Source organism: Triticum aestivum, chromosome 6A, assembly GCF_018294505.1.
Source record: "Triticum aestivum cultivar Chinese Spring chromosome 6A, IWGSC CS RefSeq v2.1, whole genome shotgun sequence".
NCBI lineage: Eukaryota > Viridiplantae > Streptophyta > Magnoliopsida > Poales > Poaceae > Triticum > Triticum aestivum.
Genome location: NC_057809.1, coordinates 1,023,443 through 1,037,821, shown reverse-complemented (window position 1 = coordinate 1,037,821; position 14,379 = coordinate 1,023,443). Strand labels below are relative to the sequence as shown.

The 14,379-nt window shown below is 46.8% G+C and overlaps 1 pseudogene; it reads right to left on the bottom strand.

Annotated features, from left to right (window-relative positions):
• Positions 1–7,909: 7,909 nt before the first annotated feature.
• On the bottom strand, positions 7,910–12,780 carry LOC123131511 (wall-associated receptor kinase 1-like; annotated as a pseudogene).
• Positions 12,781–14,379: the final 1,599 nt, after the last annotated feature.

Sequence of the window (14,379 nt, the reverse complement as noted above, 5' to 3'; positions counted from 1 at the left end):
CCGTGCAGCGAACCCTAGCCCCTTTCTTGCCCGCACAGCTGCCACCCTCCTCCTTTCCTCCGTCCTTCAGATCCGCCGCCACCCACCTCTCCCGCCACCGCCACCGTCCTTCACTCTCCGCCTCAAATCTGTCTCCCACCGTCTCCCCTCTCCCTCCCTCAGATCTGCCTCCGTCCGCCTCCGCGCGGCCTCCATGCACACCCCGTCCTTGCCAGCCTCTACGCGTACCCCGTCCTCGCCCGCCTCCGCGCGACCTCCACCTCCACCTCCAGCCCCACCGCACACCACTCCTCTCTCTCCCCGCGCGACGAACCCTAACGCTTAGATCCAGATCCTTCCCATCGCTGCGCCATCGGGAGGTGCTTGGCAGCGGCGGTGGAGGAGGCCGGCGCGCAGGAGGACGGCGTGATCCTGCCCAAGGAGGGGAGCGAGGCGGCCGAGAGGTACGACTGGCAGGAGGAGTGGTACCCGCTGTACCTGTCAAAGGAGGTGCTCGAGGACGCGACGCTCCCGATCACCGTGTTCGACCGCCTGCTCGTGCTCTTTCTCCCCTCCATGTCGGTTTCTTTCTTCATGGATCAGTAGCGGTTCAGATGAAGAGCGTGATTTGATTTGTTTGGGTTTGAATTGATCGTGTGCGTGTGTGTGTGTTTACAGGGGAGAAGAAGGCCAAGGAGGAGCAGGCCAAGAAGCTGCAGGCCAAGAAGTCCAAGATGAAGGTATGCGCTGCCGCTTCCTCGTTCCTCCCCTGCTTTGGTGCTGTTACTCGACTCGGATGTGTTGCTAGACTGCTTGTTAGTGGAATCAGCTTCTTGATTGGTGCTGTGTTGCTACTGTTGTTGTGTTAGATAAGCATATCATGTAGTCTTTTGGTACATGGAGTTCTGATTAGTGGTGTTTTTAGCTTGCTATGCTAGGTTGCAACCTTGTTGGAGTGTGTACACACACTTAAAGTTGCCTTGTCTGCTGTGAAATTCACTAATTTGGCTGACTATTGGACTGTTGGACTCTGTTAGAGTTCATACTCTTTGCCTTTGTGCTAGAATTACAGCTGGAGCACCGTTTGTTTGGCTCAGATTCCTGATGTGTTTATATTCAGAAGGACTAATTCACTTGGAAACCGTTACTGCTTAATTCACTTGGAGACATTTGCATACTCTTCTCTTCCCAACTACAAGTGTGACCTGACTGAGATGTCTGAAATGATTAGTCCTGTTATCTTAAGTCATTTGGGCATGCTGAGTAGCATCTAGCAATAGATTTGTCCTGTTATCTTAAGTCATTTGGGCATGCTTAATGAACCATCTGAGAATGAATCATTTTTTGCATTTAACATCTAGAACCATTCTGTCCGTGTTGGTAGTAATGCTACAACTGTGCTTTCTTCTCTTGTGTTGTGTTGTCCTTGTGGTTGTTACTGTTACATGTACATATGCTTCATGATTCAGTCCCTAGCCGCTTTGTATGTTTGTTTTTATTATGCTTCTAACTCCTATTGTTTATTGTCTAAAGTTGATTGTGGAGCATGCTTTGCTAATGTGGTCCAACCTGGCATTTGGTGAACTCTCAAGTTGATTGTGGAGTATATGTTTGAGTAATGCTAGTTTGGGTACTCCTCTCTCGTCCTGACATTCTCAATGCAATTCTTCCATGTTTTCTATTCCCACATGGCACAAGCCTATTTTATTCAGTTTGAATTCTTACTCCAGTTGACGCTACAGTTTTAATTGATCAAGCTCTCTTTACAAACCTTTTTTTGCAAGATGCTCTCTTTACAAACTGGATGTATATCTTGTGCAGGAGTACCTACTGCTGATCCGGAGGCTGAGGAGGAAGATGGAGCTGCACTTGAAGATCCGGAGGCAAGAGGAGGAAGAAGATGGCGCAACACTTGATCCGAAGGCGGAGGAGGAAGAAAATGAGGCATCCATCACTGGCGCGGACAAGGAGAGGGAAGCAGAGTCGTTGCCGCGAGTTCTGAAGGTGCGAGCTCGGAGGCATAGGATAAATCGGAGGCGTGGAGGAGCAGCTGGCCTTGCTCGGAGAAGAGGCTCTTCATCCGGCAGGCGAGTTGCTGGCTTGCTGCTGAGGGCAATCTGGAGTGACCTGCAGCTACTGCCAAGGGCGATCTGGAGCTGCTGTTGAGGGCGACCTGGAGAGGCGAGCGAGCAAAGTGGGAGGTGCGAGGCGAGCGGTCTGGAGGGTGTCTGGAGCGGGTGATGGGCCAAGGCCCAAAGCCTACCAGCGTTTTTTAATACTACCCAACATGGGAATATTAGGTAGCAACACTGTATTGACTGGTAATATTTGTACAGCAGCAACTCTGTATTGACTGGTAATATTTGTACAGCAGCAACACTGGCTGGTAATATTTGAAGTATTTTGTGTGTTTTCTATGCCAATTTAAATACTGTGTATTTATTTAGTTAAATTGGAAAATGAAGAATGTGACCCTGACAAAAAAAGAAAAAATGAAACCGTTGAGATAAAAAGGCCATGGGCCAAAAATAAAAAGGCTGCAATGTTGGGCTTGGTCCATGAAGCTGACAAAAAATTCATAGAAAAAAATATAAATGGGCTGAATTAATGGGCTTGGCCCATATAAACACCGAATTGGACCGGGCTGAATCTTGTGCCACATCAGCTTGCCACGCTGGATGCCTACGTGGCCTGGGGACGTTGCTAGTGACCAAAACGCCACAGTAGGAATATTTTGGTCGTAAACGTCCACGACCTTCTCACATAGAAGGTCGCTATAGTCAGTTAACGACCCTCAGCTTTTGACCTTATGTTTTTGGTCACAAAAAGGTCACAAATTGAAAACAGTGACCTTTCAGTGACCAATAGTGGTGGTCGCAAGTTGACATATTTCTTATAGTGCTAATGTTGGTGTGCCACTAGGCTGCTTGTCCTACATGCCCGTGCATGGCATGGTGGAGTGGTGGAGGCTAGTCTAGTCCGAGCCAGCCCTGGGAGGGGCCGGGCCTGGGGTGATCCAGGGTTGGGGAAGGAGGTGCCTTCCCACCGTTTTCTTTGGTCGTCATCATTGCAAGCCTAGGGAGGGGGGGGGAGTTAGGGCTATGGATGTCGGACCGATTGATAGCCTTGGTGGTGGGAACCACAGTGCTCATGGGCGGAGCTCGTGGCTCAGGTGTCGTTTGGTTGCCATAGCCGTGTGGGCAGTGTGGTGGCGATTGTACGGCGGTCGGTGGTGGTGGTGCGACAGGTGTCTCGAGACTTTTTGTACTACGTCTTGGAGGTGCAGAGGGCTTGCCGGGGTAAAAACTCTATATGACTGTGTTACGTCGACGACGGTGTCGTCTCCGTCTTGAAGGCGTCGTCGCGGTCCCTTTGCACCTTCCATGTTGCTATGGGGGAAACCTTCCCTAGTCCGGGCGGTGGCGATGCTTCGTGCCCTTCCTAAAGTGTGTGTAGCTGTTTAAGCACCATTGTAGATTGCGCTGTGTGGATTGTGGTGTTGAGTTGTATGGTGATTGTTGCTTTACCTGTAAGACGGAGCGCGAGCCTTTTTTGGTAACACTAGCGCTGACTTTTGACACTGGGAAGGCCAGACGTGCAGCCACTAGAGTTCCTCAAGGGCGGTGAGGCTGAGCTTGGATGTCAGCGGGCTAACAGGAGCATTACCCCCAGCCCTTGGGAACCCTCTCGTTCGGGTAGACGCTCAATCTAAGCTTAAACTGGCTTCATAGGGAGATTCCGGCAAGCCTCGGCTGCCTCCACCGCCTGCAGAACCCAACTTGAGTGACAACTCCTTCTCTGTCACAATCCCAGTGAACTTGAGTTCCTGTGCAAGCATGTCCATAATGAAATTGCACCACAACGAGAGTTTCACCATCGCACTAGAACAGAGTCTTCCTCATATATTTATTTTACTAGTGCCAAGACAGTTGTAGCAGCTGATATTCCTATTGGCAATTATAGCAATTGATATGACATTCATAATCAAATTATGGAAAAAAAAACTAGTACTAGGACAGGACGCTACTCCTGAACGTTTCCTGGTAGACTAGTACTTGGAGAAAATTACACATAGAAAAATCGTTTACTAGCGAGTACACATAATTCACAAGTCGGCAGTCTTGCGTGCGTTTTCATGTTGCTATCGGCCATCGATGAAAACAAAAGGGAAATAAAAAATTGCAGTGAACCAAGAGTTACTGAAAGGGGCATTCGCAAACGCCCTCGCCGTACCAAATCTTGAAAACTGCAATAGCCACTCGCCTCTTGAGAGAGATCTAGAAATCTCTTAGGCAGCATCTTAATGTAATTTATATTATTTCTGATGTTCGTTGTATTGTCATAATTGAAGATGAATAGATTGAAAGTTTCTTGCAAAAAAACTAGAACAAAACAGCATGAAAACAAAAATAGAACAAAATCACACCGTCAAGAAAAAAAACTGGACTTAGACAGTCGTATCAGCTCTTCTGAACAGGGGAGACAGTGTTGGCGCCGCCTCCTCGCCGCAGCGCCCTTCTTCTTCTTCCTCACAACTCTCTCTTCTCTTTTTAATGGTTTGTCTCGCACAAACACGTGAACGCACACATATCAGGGGAACACACACACGTACACACTTCATCAAGGAAGAAAGATCACAATGGCTTTGCCAAAGACACTTCTCTGGTGGCACACCGTGACTACATGTTTCCCTCAGCCCTCACTGCTCTTCCTTTTCATTGACTCAATGCAATGCTTATATACACATGAGAGGTTTGCCGTATGCGCTAAACTAGCCGGCACTCATGGCCACTAACCCACTAGTCCTAATCCATGCACTACGGCACGTCCACCTCTTCCTGGAATCTCTCCTGATCAAGGGGACTCAACAGTTACCTTGACCAAGCAGCACTAACAGACTTGCATGTCGCATGCAACTAACAAACTGAGTCGAACTCAAAATAGGTACACCTACAGACTGGTCACGGCCACGAACTGGTGCCTAATTCCACCAGCGCGCGCACTCGCCACGGAGCTGCGTCCAGCACGCACCTGACGCGTTCGACGAGCCCGATCGTACCAGTGCGTCCCACACGTCCCGCGTGCACTCAACGCGCCGGACTGCACCAGACGTTGTGGCTTATTCCAACAGACAGTCCAAGCAGTTGATATTCCTTTTGAGAATTAAAGCAATTCATTCGACATTTATAATTAAATTACGATATTTAGGATATAACCCTAACCAAAATGTGGCAATTAGACTACCACGTTACAAAATCGTTTACTAGCGAGTACGAACATCTGGACGTGTGAATTACGAAAAATATGCGTTTTCATGTGGCAAGCAGCGGCCATCGATGTCGATTAGGCGAGTCATGTTGGCGTTAGCAACGACCATCACATGTGATGGGTATATTGGCCCTAGAATTCCTAAGCTACGTTTACAATTTTTTATTGGAACTATAGTTGGACCGTAGCTGGGGTCGCTTTTATATAGCTGTAGAAGTGTATGCTCTATCCAATGCAACCAATAGACCGATCTGATTAAAAAGACTGGACAATACATTTATACGTCAATACACTCCTCATGTGTGGCTCCTCAGGCCTAAACGTGGATCGAAAGAGGGCTGCAATTTAATTGCGACAGCCGGGTCTTGAACTCAAGACATCTTGGCTCTGATATCATGTTAGAAGGGAGATAGAGGGATTGATGGAATTGTTTGTTGTATTGCCTAGTCTCTTCCATCAGATCGGTCTTTTGGTTGCATTGGCTAGAACATGCACTTTTACATGGTATGAGCCTAATCGATCCAACCCTAGCCGCCGCCCGACGCATCCGCACCCGCGCGCAGCCCCCGGGCCGGTCGGGCTCCATGACCGCCGCCAGGGGCCGCGCCGCCCGTACCTAGGGTTCGTCCACCGGTCGTGTTGACCGGCTGCCCTAGAGAGTTTTTTTTCTAGATCCCTTGCTTCATGGTTTTTCTCTCTCCTAGCGGTCATCTTGATCCGTGTTTTCTTTCTTGTTTTCCGATCTATGCTTGATCGCTTTGCGTCGGCCGCCGCCGCCGTCAATCCTCGTGCGCCTCTACTCCAACACCGGCTCGACCGGTAGGCTCTTCACCGACCCGGCAGCCTCGCGCGACAGGCGGCCCCTCACGACCGTCGTCCGCGCGCCGACTCGCTAGTCGATCTACGCCGGCCGTCACCGTCCTCTCCGATCGGGACACCTGCATCGCCCTTACTCGGCGGCCTCGCGCCATACGGCGACCCATCATAGCCATCGTTCGCGCGCGGTCCACCCTTCGATCCACTCCACCCGCCTCCGCCATGTCTGCACGTCGGCCCAACCTTCGATCCATGCCACCCGCCTCCGCCGCGTCTGCACGTCGCGAACCCGCGGTCTGCGTCGTCGGCCTCGTCCCCGGCTGCGTCGGACCAACTGTGTCAATCTCGTTGGCTGCCTAAGATTGGGCGCCGCTACTATGTTGGTCGCTCGGGCCTCGTTGCTCGGGCATCGGCGCTACTTTGGCAGTCCGGGTGCCGGTGCTGACGTGCTCGTCCGCACGACGTCCCACGCTATCACTTTCGTCTTCATCTTGGACTCTGCCGCCACCCCGCGTCCCCCAAGCGGCGTCCCCGACGTCACGCTCGATTGGCTTGATCACCCGCTCGCCACCGTGGTCCGCCTTATCCATGCCACGTGACCGACATGGCCCGTCTATAGCTCCCGCCTCCGCAGGTTCCGTGAAGATCGTCCGCGAGTTCAGCGCGCCCTTCCACCGATCGAGCAATGGGCCACCGCTGTGTCGCCCCATCGGACCGCGGCGCCGCCGCCCCATGGTTCTTCTGGCGGCTGCAACGACTCATGCGTCGCCAGTGCGTCGCCCCTTCAGGCCATAGTGCCGCGATATGCGGTCCCTGCAGTTGCACCGACCCGCACTCCGCCACAGCACCGCCCCTTTGGGCTATAGTGCAGCGGCCCGCGGTACCCGCCGCAACCCAGAGGTCTTCCCATCATCGCCCCGACCCGCCTAGTGCCGCCGCGTCGCCCCTTTGAGCCGTGGCACCGCGGCCCGCAGCCCACCGCCATCCCCGCGCGTCGACCTCTTGTGGTATGCGCCGCACTCCTCCCTTGCCGCGGGAACGCCACCGTATGTGCCGCTTCGTCACACTGTCGGGTTCCTCACCTATTTTGAGCACCGCCGCCGCGCAACTAACCTAGCATCCACCGCTGTCGTCAGGCCGCCGCCGCAATTAACCACTTACTAAATAAACTAGTTCTACTAAGCACTTACTATAACTAAACTAGTTCTATTAACCACTTACTAATCTATTACCCTAATTCTGTCCTAAATTTTCTTGCTTCTATTACCCTATCCACGTCGAAGTGTCAATTGATGCGGAGGTGCTATGGGTTTGATGATAGCCACCATGAAATGCTCGTGCGCACATGGCGGTGCATGTGTCAGCGTGAATTATGTGCGGGGCAGTCGGGGCCCGTGATGTCGTTGCCCGCCAGGAGAAAACTCCGAGGGTCGAGCGCATATACAGCCATTAATAGCAAAATTTAGGTTACTATACTAAGAAAATTGGCTGCCACGCAAGTTAAGGCTTGCTGTTGTTGTTGCCATCTAGTAGAACCCTGACATTCTCGGTCTAAGACTTTGGGATCACTTATTAGCATGTTCCCAAAACTCCTGCCGCTAGAAATGAAGCCAAAGTGAGGACGAAAAGTATGTTAGGATTTTCCATACAACATTTAAAGTGCTTCGAAACTCAGTTTCAAGTAAAAAGGATGCATTATCTGTAATACGGTTATAAATTTAGTAAAATGTAGTGCTTTGAAACACGGTTCAAAATGGAGCGTACAAACAGAGTTACAAATATTCTAGGAGACCTCAGCTGCCCTTGTCTTAAGGATTTTCTCAAAAATAACTTAGAGGTAAACAACCTACACATTACGAGATCGGCCCAGTATGAGGAGCCGCTCAGCTACCTCCATCATCGTTGGCCTTTGGTCTACATCAAGGCTAAGGCACTCCACAACCATACCTGCTAGACTATCAAGAAGCTCCAAATCCTTTGTTATTGTAATGTCCTTGTCAAAAAACTCAGTCACTTTCTTATGTTTCTTGTGAGCTTCAAGAAAGCTCTTTACCAAGCTATTATTCTCAGAATGTATGGCCCTCCTGCTACTAATAAGCTCCAGGATCACAATCCCGAAACTATAGACATCACTTTTTTCAGTGAGTAGCCCTTCTTGTAGATATGCTGGATCCATTTAATTCATGTCACCGATGACTGATCCAGTGTGTTCTTTGTCTCTCTGAATCAACCTAGATATACCAAAGTCCGAAACCTTGGGTACAAAGTTATCATCCAGGAGTATATTTGCTGGTTTAACATCACCGTGTAGAATTGTAATATTTGCTTTTGAATGCATATAAGCTAGACCATCCGCAGATTGTGCAGCAATACTTAAACGTGTATTCAAGTTGAGAGCTACCTTGTTATTGCTGCTATGAAGGATGTCATGGAGGCTACCTTGGGAGATGAACTCGTAGACGAGCATGGGGGCATCAACTTCAAGGCAACAACCAATGAGCCTAACAATGTTCTTGTGAATGACTCGAGATTGGATGATGACTTCATTTGCAAATTGATCACTCTCTAGCACACTACCATTAATCGGCTTCTTTATTGCAACTACTTTATTGTCAAGAAGGCCCTTGTAAACTTCACCAAAGCAACCTTTTCCAATCAAGTTGCTACTCTTTAAAATTGGCTTGAGCTCCCCCTTTTTGAAAAGTTTAACAACATCTGCCATCTCTAATATAGGGCCACCATTCTTTTTGTAGAATTCCTTCGTCTTCTTTTTCTCTTTGTGAAGAATAATAAGAAATGATATAATCGCCATTAGAAGAATACCACCTATTGCACCTAGAGGGACAACAAACAAACTTAATTAGTTTATATCACTAAATTCAGTATTAACAATCTATCAAAAAGTTTTAATATTTTGAATAAACAGTTTCATTTGCTCATCTACTAATAATATAAACAAATTGCCAATTTAGTTATCAAAAGAAAAAATAATCTAGAGACTAGAAAAAGGGTTGAAACTCCGAGGAAATTAAGTGTGCAAATGCCAAGGAAAGAATGTATTAAAGCCAAAACATTTATAGAAATTAATTAAACAATAGATACTTGACTGATTTAAATCCTCTGAAAATCATTAGTTCTCATTAGGAAATGTGCACGCAGTCCCTCTTTCATACATGCATGTGTTTATATGTTGATAATTATGATTGGCAAGAGGAGAGCATTTGTGCAGTGGCACCCAAAGGACATGTGCAAACTGACTCCATTGGAAAGGATCTCACCCTCACCCGGTGTGTTGTGTACTCATTTTCCTTGCACCCTGAGCTCAATACTCTGAGTGAAGTGCAGTTGTCACTAATGCATATTGGAACTTTGCGATGTGCCTAGGGCAATCGCCAATGGCCACAAAAACACGTCAAATTGTTTGCCATGAGCAACACTCAGAAAACACGACTCTTCTGGGCGTCTACCGACAAAGTTTCTTTTTTCGTGTCCTTTCCCATGGGTACTCGACATATAGGTGAAAAAAACCTTGCATGCAAAAAGTCATGTATTCATCAAATTAATCAAAATATTCTAAATTTTTTAACACATCCTATATGGATCATAAGACGACAGCATGCCAAGTTTTATATTTTGAGACTTCTCTTACATTTTCGCAATAAAAAAATAAACTCAATCTTCAGGGTCGAGTCTTGGTACCCTGAGATTTAGAATTTATCTTCTTTACATGGATAAGGCCTAAATATAGACTAAAGAAGACAAAAATGATTTGCAATCCAATTTTTCCAAAATAATATGTGCACTTGCAGTCCAAATGTGAATTATATTGACTAAATCCCAGGAAATGCTATAAATGACTTCAATTTAGCAACTGGATTATGAAAAATGCCAAAGTTTGACATGAAAAATTTAATGGTGCATCCTGAGTGTAGAAATATCTTGGTACCCTGATACTTAGAATTTCTTCCATTTTCTTGGATAAGGCCTAAACATATACTAAAGAACACAAAGATGATTTTCAATCCAGTTTTGCCAAAAACATATGTGCACTTGCAGTCCAAATGCGAATTATATTGACTAAATGCCAGTAAATGCTATAAATGACTTAAATTTAGCAACTGGATTATGTAAAATGCCAAAGTTTGACATGAAAAATTTAATGGTGCATCCTGAGTGTAGAAATATCTTGGTACCCTGATATTTGGAATTTCTTTCATTTTCTTGGATAAGGCCTAAACATATACTAAAGAACACAAAGATGATTTTCAATCCAGTTTTGCCAAAAACATATGTGCACTTGCAGTCCAAATGCGAATTATATTGACTAGATGCCAGGAAATGCTATACATGACTTAAGTTTAGCAACTGGATTATGAAAAATGCCAAAGTTTGACATGAAAAATTTAATGGTGCATCCTGAGTGTAGAAATATCTTGGTACCCTGAGATTTAGAATTTCTTTCATTTTCTTGGATAAGGCCTAAACATATACTAAAGAACACAAAGATGATTTTCAATCCAGTTTTGCCAAAAACATATGTGCACTTGCAGTCCAAATGTGAATTATATTGACTAAATGCCAGGAAATGCTATACATGACTTAAATTTAGCAACCGAGTCATGAAAAATGCCAAAGTTTGACATGAAAAGCTTAATGAAGGATCCTTAGTGTAGAAAAGTATCAAGGTCAATCGATGCAGCAGCGCTCACCTGGCTTTCTAATCTGACCCGTTCCTTTTCGAAAACTAGACTCTTAATCGGCGATTGTTCGGTTTCTAAGTAGTGTAAGTCAAAGATTTTGCGAAAATTCTAAAAAATTCACCATATAATGATAGCATGCCAAATTTCATTTGTTGAGACTTCGTTTGCATTTTTTAGACTTAGAAAAACCAGTAAACTCAATGTTTGGGGAATATAATTTCATTTTTGGTGCCTTGAGGTTTGCAATTCCTTTCCTTTTTTGGATAAGGCCTAAACATACAGTAAAGCACAGAAAATATATTTTCAACCCTATTTTTGTCGATTTTTCCATGCATTTGTAGTTCAAATATAAATTATATTCACTAAATGCTTAGAAATGCACTAAATGACTTAAATATATAGTAAAGGAACCCCGAAAAATGCCAATGTTTGATACAGGACATGTAATGGTGTATCTTCTGTGTAGAAAAAGTTCCAAGGTCAAACATAAATTGCTTTGCCTTCAAATCTAACCCGTTCCATCCTAAAAATCATTAGTATCAAGTGATGTACAGCAAGTTGCTATGTCATGCGTGCATGTGTTTCTATGTTTATAATTTTGAGTGGCATCAGGAGAGGTTTTGCATGGAGGCACCCAATAGGCTGGTGCTAATTGATGCTACCGGAACATATCTCACGCTGAACAAAAGAACACTCGGTGCAGTATAGTAGTTGCTTTGTAGTGCTTACCCACAATGGCCTTTGCTGCTGTAGTGAATACATGTGCGCAGTTTCCCCCTTTGCCGTCGTTTTTCATTCCGAACTTGCATGGGCAGTCAAAGCCTCCTGGCTTGTTTTTGCAGACCCCGCCATTTGCACAGATATCGGAAGCTTGCACTCATCAATGTCTGAAGGAAGAGTCAACACTTTTGCGAGTTAACAAATTTGTAAGAGTGACAATTAATTGAAAGTATGTCTATAATTCGCAAAAAAGTGAGTAGTAGCTGGTAGGACTATGTACCTTGGCATCCGTGAGTGATGTAAGGGTTGCCAGCATAATATTCAGAACACCTGCAGATATAGCCAGGAGTAACTGTAGCGTTGACACAAGAGCTGTTGCCGCTGACGCAAGCGAAGTCGGGAGGCCGCGGCTGACCTTCCGCCGGACAAGAAGTATTCCTGGCAGCAAAATCAAGCACGAGGGGAACGCCCTGGGGGTTCTTCTTTAGTAGCGTCTTGTTACCGTACAAGTCGGGCGTGGAGAAGTTGTACCATGACTTCTCCACCATCATGGCGTAGGAGCACGGCTTGGTTTCCAACTCGTAGCTGTGCGGCATGAGGTTTTCTCGCGCGACAAGCCATCCGAAAGCCTTGCCGGGGCGATATTGGCCCGGCGGGAAGGGTATGTCGCAGCAGCCATACCCCTCGCAGGGCTCATTAACCGCAGGTGGAAACATATCTTGAGCCTTGCAAGATAAGTGGTTGGCCGAACCAGTATTACTGTCCAGCAAAGGCTCGACACTCCAGCCAACACCTATAAGAATATTACCTGTAATCGACAAGTCGAAAAGCGTGCGGGCGAACCCCAAATCTTGTTCCACGCAGAAGGTCCGGTTGTCATCTCTCCTGCAGCGGTACGCGATCGCTGCGTACGCTCGCACCTCACCGGTGGCGAGTGATATGCTCACCAGCTCTAGCGGGGACTGCGACCACTGTAAGTCCTTTGAAGGCGGAGCCGAAGGATTAGCCGATTCCGACTCATAGCCCTCGCCCGTGCGCTTGACTATTCTCTTGTCAGCAAGGAAGGCGTGACGGCCATCGGGGGTGTGGTTGCACCGGACCTCGAAGCCATCACGGAAGCAGCCGTAGCCGATGCCGAATGGGAAGGGGAGATGCTGATGTTGCCGCACATGTCGGGGCAGTCCGGAAGTCCCATTGGCAGCCGCTCTTCAGCGGCAGCGGCAAGGATGACCAGTAGGATTACTACTGGCAGGAGCAGCAGCTGCAAATGCAACTGCGAGCTGGGCGTGGTGCTCATTGTGCTCTACTACCTCTATGGGTTATGGTTTGAATGGGCTGCACCAGCACGCCCTCCCTTGTTATATACACGGCGGCCACAAGCTCCTCGGCAAAATACTATTCTCACGAAAAAACCGGCAAAAAGGAATCATGGATGTACATGATTATCTAGTTTGTGCACTTGCAATTTTTTAGTTTTAGCGTTTTGCATTTTAGTACCATCGTGAAATGTTAACTTTGTTTTAGTAATGTAGTTTGTTCAGCCGGGGCTCTGGTAATTAAAACTTCAGCATAAACTTGATGACTCCACTCGGTACTAATGGTTGCTTCCAGGAGAATACCGCAACCAACACACACAACCGACCTCACGTGGAAAAATTAGGTTTCCTATAAAGGCTCAGAATAGCAACTAGGCATGTAAGGCTGGTCGTAATGGTAGTATCATAACTAGTACTTCCTCCGTCCGGGTTTATTAGGCCTCTCAGCATCACAAGCATGTCCCTTTTTATAAGACCTTGCTTTGGAAAGGTGCATGCATGCAACCATTTCATTGGTTGCATTGAAAGTCATTGTTGTTGGTGCTAAGGCTGAAATATTAATAGACTTCATGCATGCTTTTTCATTGGCTGCATGCATGTGAGAGAGTGCATTGGGAGTAGAATGAAAGAATTAATGTGACCAATTACTATGTGTCTTGGTCTAAGAGAAGTTGTCTTTAGGCCTAATAAACCCGGAAGGAGGGAGTATCATGCATGCCAACTAGGCAATTTTGATGAGGTGTCATAACATTAAATGAAGAAAGAGAGGGTGTAGTATCATGATACCGTATCATAATAAATGCTATGCTACTTTGTGTCATGCATGACAATAAATAGAATACTACATGATACTACTATATGATACTATGCATTAGGGAGGTAATATCATACACTAGTATCATATGCATGATACTAGTATATGATCCTCCCCATTACAACCAGCCTAAGTCGCTGCTCCTGCTGCATTAACTACTCCGACATATCCAACGACTTGTCAAAACCAGACCAATGAGAACCCTCGCAAAAATAAATAAAAAAACAGACCAATGAGAAGAGCCCTGCCACTTGTGAGAAGACTCAAAGTTCAAACAGCATGCTCTGGTAGTCGGGTCGGGTGTATATGGCTGCTGCCTCACCTTCTCATTTGTTTTCTTTTTGGAAATCTTTTCCTTTGATTCCTTCGTAGCATCTAAAGTCGGGCACTCCATACCCACTTCTATTGGACGGCCCGGTGAGTGACCGGTCAAACAAAAAAACCAGACCCAGACTGGCGCCTAAAACAGGTCTCAAATCCCCGGGCTTACCGGCACAACTCATATCTAGCTCAAATCTAGGGCGGATATGGGGAGACCAGCGCGCGTCCGCCATGTCTGACTGATGATGGGATCCCCCAGCAAAACACTCTGAAAACCGGGGGTCTGAAGTTCATCTCCTCCATCGGACCGATTGTGCTGCTCTGGCGGGCAGCGTAGTGCCCTAGCCCGGCAATTTAAGCGGACCGCCATTAACAAACCCTACCCGTCCAAAATTACCCCTTCCGTGTTCCGTCCACCTCTGTCGCCACTTTTTACTCACCGTCC